This window comes from Gekko japonicus, unplaced genomic scaffold (assembly GCF_001447785.1).
Source record: "Gekko japonicus isolate JY-2015 unplaced genomic scaffold, Gekko_japonicus_V1.1 scaffold1502, whole genome shotgun sequence".
Taxonomy (NCBI): Eukaryota; Metazoa; Chordata; class Lepidosauria; order Squamata; family Gekkonidae; genus Gekko; species Gekko japonicus.
The window spans coordinates 347,015-351,695 of NW_015168696.1; positions in this window are offsets into that span (position 1 = coordinate 347,015).

The window sequence follows — 4,681 nt, forward strand, 5'->3', positions numbered from 1 at the left end:
CTATGAGGAAGGCCGAGCGCCGAAGAATAGATTCTTTTGAACTATGGTGCTGGAGAAGACTCTTGAGAGTCCCTTGGACTGCAAGAATAAATAAATAAATAAATAAATAAATCAGTCAATCCTAAAAGAAATCAACCCTGACTGTTCCCTGGAAGGCCAGATAATGAAACTGAAGCTCAAATACTTTGGCCACCAAATGAGAAGGGCGCCCTCAATGGAGAAGAAGACCCTGATGCTGGGAAAGATTGAAGGTCCAAGAAGACGGGGACGGCAAAGGACGAGATGGTCAGACAGTGTAATTGATGCAACGAACATGAAGTTAAGCAAACTCTGGAGCACGATGGAAGACAGGAGGGCCTGGCGTGATGTGGTCCTGGGGGTCGCGAAGAGTCGGACTCGACTGTGCGACTGAAGAACAACAACAAAAATTGCTTGCTGAAACGATGGAATTTCCCATCATTTAATGTGTCACGTTAACATTTGTGCTTTGCTTCAGTTCTGGGGTTTTTAAAAAAACATTTTTTAAACATTTCTGGTTGATTCTACATTCTTAATTCCTGTCTGCATGGAGATCGCGTCAGGTGGATGACTGTGAGACCCGAGTGTGCCGCATGACGGAGTGAGCTCCCGTCTCTAGTTCCAGCTCCTGCCAACCCAGCAGTTCGAAAGCAAGAAATTGCAAGTAGATAAATAGGTACCACTCCGGTGGGAAGGATTGAAGGTCAAAGAAGACGGGGCCGGCAAAGGATGAGATGGTTGGACAGTGTCATGGATGCAACGAACATGAAATTGAGCGGGCTTCGGAGGATGGCAGGAGGGCCTGGCGTGAGCTTGTCCATGGGGTCGCGAAGAGTCGGACTCGACTGTGTGACTGAACAACAACAACAACCATGCTCCGTGCCGCTCTCGCTTCCTTTGATCATCGGGTTTTATGGTACCTTCTGCATAGATTGGAGATGCGGTGGCTCAAGTGGTTAAGACGCTGAACTGCAGGCTGTGGAAGGTCTGTAGTTCAGTAGTTTGAGATCCGAGTGTGCCACATGATGGAGTGAGCTCCCGTCTCTAGTTCCAGCTTCTGCCAACCTAGCAGTTCGAAAGCAAGAAATTGCAAGTAGATAAATACCCTGTTTCCCCGAAAATAAGACCTACCCCAAAAATAAGCCCTAGCAGGATTTCTATGTATTTGTGGTATAAGCCCTAGTGCGTCTTCTTGAGAAAAAATAAATATAAGACAGTGTCTTATTTTCGGGGAAACACGGTAGGTACCACTCCGGTGGGAAGGTAACAGCGTTCCGTGCGCCTTGGTGTTTAGTCATACCGGCCACATGACCACGGAAACATCTTCGGACAGCGCTGGCTCTTCGGCTTGGAGATGAGCACCGCAACCCTAGAGTAGGACTCGACTGGCTTTCGAGCAAGGGAACCTTTATCTTTACCTGCATAGATTTATGGCCATTCAGGGGTAACTTTGCAGTCAGTACGACGTTTGCCTCGGGTGGTATCTGAATGTGGTTTGGAGCGGCACTTTTTCCCTCCCAGTTGAGAAAGTGTGGAGCGAATGCTAGATGTAGAATCACCGAAAGTCTGAGTCCATTCTTGGCACGTTGAAGACCCACAACGTGTTATTCTGGGTATTCTTGGGATCTGAAGAAGTGTGCCTGCCCACGAAAGCTCAGACCTTGAATAAAATTTTGTTGGTCTTCAAGGTGCCAAGAGTGGACTCCAACTTTGTTCTGCGACTTCAGACCAACATGACTCCTCCCCCCCTCCTTCTTTTACTACTGTGCATTGCTTGAGAAATCAACCCTGACTGCTCCCTGGAAGGCCAGATACGGAAGCTGAAGCTCAAAGACTTTGGACACCAAATGAGAAGGGAGCACTCACTGGAGAAGACCCTGATGCTGGGAAAGACCAAAGGTAACAGAAGAAGGGGATGGCAAAGGACGAGATGGTCAGACAGTGTCATCGATGCAACGAACATGAAGTTGAGCAAACTCTGGAGCACGACGGAAGACAGGAGGGCCTGGCGTGATGTGGTCCAGGGGGTCGCGAAGAGTCGGACTCGACTGTGCGGCTGAAGAACAGCAACAAAAATTGCTTGCTGAAACTAGGATTCTGCTATGGAATTTCCCATCATTTAATGTGTCACGTTAACATTTGCGCTTCGCTTCAGTTCTGGGGTTTTTTAAAAAACATTTTTTTAAACATTTCTGGTTGATTCCACAGTCTTAATTCCTGTCTGAATGGAGATCGCGTCAGGTGGATCGCTGTGTTGGTCTGAAGCAACGGAACGAAGTCTGAGTCCAGCGGCACCTTTCAGACCTACAGAGTTTAATTCTGGGGATAAGCTTTCCTGCGTGTGCACACTTCTTCAGATACACTGAAAACAGGCTTAATTAGAGTCAAGAGGCTCATTAGAGTCAAGATGCATAAATAAGTGAGCGATAAGTATAGCTAAAATTGGATTAAAGCAGCTGGTACCTCTTTTATTATCTTCAGGTGGGTAGCCGGTGCTGGTCTGAAGCAACCAAACAAAGGCACCCCTGGACTCAAACTGTGTTCTGTTATTATCTGTGTGCTAATTTGCTGCTAGCCTACTGCTTTAATCCAATTTTAGCTATACTTATTGCTCAGCTACTTATGCATCTTGACTCAAATTAGCCCTTCCTGGCCTCCAGGGCTCTTTTTGTAGAAAAAGCCGAGCAGGAACTCATTAGCATAGTAGGCCACACCCAAGAGCAGGACCTCATTAGCATAGTAGGCCACACCCCGACAACACCGCTCATTAGCATATTAGGCTGCACCCCCATGTTACCAGAAGTGTGGTCATCCAGCCACACCCACCTTTTGCTTCTTATTCTGTTTACCTTGTTTGTTGTCAAAACCCAGGGCTTTATTGTAGCAGGAACTCCTTTGCATACACCCCTAATGTAGCCAATCCTAATGAGTTTCTGCTGTTGGGTGTGGCCTGTTATGCTAATGTGTTCCTGCTGGGTGTGGCCTACTCAGGAGCCAGCCGGAACTCCGTTCCTGTGCGTTCCTGCCCAAAAATAGGCCCTGCTGGCAACTAACTCACCATCACCACCTATATGTAATGGCTGGCGAAGTCTGTTTCAGTGTCTCTGAAGCAGTGTGCATGGACACGACAGCTGAAACCCAGAACTAAATGTTGTTGGTCTTAAAGGTGCCACTAGACTCAAACTTTGTCCTATCTGAATGGTATCTGAAGAAGTGAGCAGTGACTCAGGAAAGCTCCTAGGCAAAGGTAAAGGTTTCCCTTGCTCGAAAGCCAGTCGAATCTGACTCTGGGGGGTGGTGCTCATCTCTGTTTCCAAGCCGAAGAGCCAGCACTGTCCGAAGACTTCTCCGTGGTCATGTGGCCGGCATGACTAAACGCCAAGGCGCACAGAACACTGTTACCATCCCACCGAAGCGGCACCTAGTTATCTCCTTGCAATTTCTTGCTTTCGAACTGCTAGGTTGGCAGGAGCCGGGGCCAGGGACGGGAGCTCACTCCGTCGTGTGGCACCCGGGTCTCGAACTGAGCCACTGCAGCCCCTTAGGAAAGCTCCTCCGCTGCTCCTGGACTCTTGCTCTCTTCTGCCAATCCCTATTGCCTTGTTTACTGGATGTCCCGCCCTGTTGATTGCATCGACTTATTCTGTGTAATCAGCCTTCAGTCCCAGTGGGAAAGGCAGACTAAAGTAATTAAAATTAAAACAGAAAGGAGCTGTTGTGCAACTCTGCCCAGTGCTTTTAAAAAAACTGGACGTGCGGGGGGCCAAGAGAGCTGCCGTTTTATTTCGTTTTTTTAAAACCGCTAGACAATCCACAAAGAATGGATAGTTCAGTGGAGCCTCCACGCCCAGAGACAGTCTATCTCTGAACACTGAAGGCTGTGGATAAAGAGCAATGGAACAACGTTATTCTCATTTCCCAAGTCCAGGCTGGGAAATTCCTGGATATTTGGGAGGTGGCACCTGGGCAGGGCGTGGTTTGGGAAGAGGAATGACTTCAGCAGGGCATAATACCATAGAGTCCACTCTCCGGAGCAGCTGTTTTCTCTCCAGTGGAACTGACCTCTGTTGTCTAAAGATCAGTTGGGATTCTGGGAGATAGCCAGGCCCCATCTGGAGGCTGGCCACCATACTTCCCAGGGTCTGGCCAGAGTTGGAGACAGGATTTTGGGTGAGTGGCACCTGGTTTCCGATCTCCCCTCACTCTGCCTCCCCCAGGCGCCACTCTCAAAGCTCCAGGAATTTCCAAATCCAGAGATGGCAAACCCCAGGGGTCATTTCCTGTAGGAGCGCACAGGAGCGGAGCTCTGGCAGTAAAGAGCCCAGGGGAGCAGGCACATGCAACAAGCCCCACCCCCTGCTCCCAGAAGCCCTGGGCCACAAGGAGCAAGAAGCAGGTAAAGTTGAATGGCCCCCCCCCCCGCCCCTGCCAAGGCGCAGAGCCTGGGGAAGGCCTCCGGAGCCCTGCTGCCTGCCTTTCCTGGCAGGGGCTTGATTGGGGGGGGGCATGGGGGGTGAGGGAGCCTCTTTCTTTCTTTCTTTCTTTCTTTCTTTCTTTCTTTCTTTCTTTCTTTCTTTCTTTCTTTCTTTCCTTCCTTCCTTCCTTCCTTCCTTCCTTCCTTCCTTCCATCCTTCCTTCCTTCCTTCCTTCCTTCCTTCCTTCC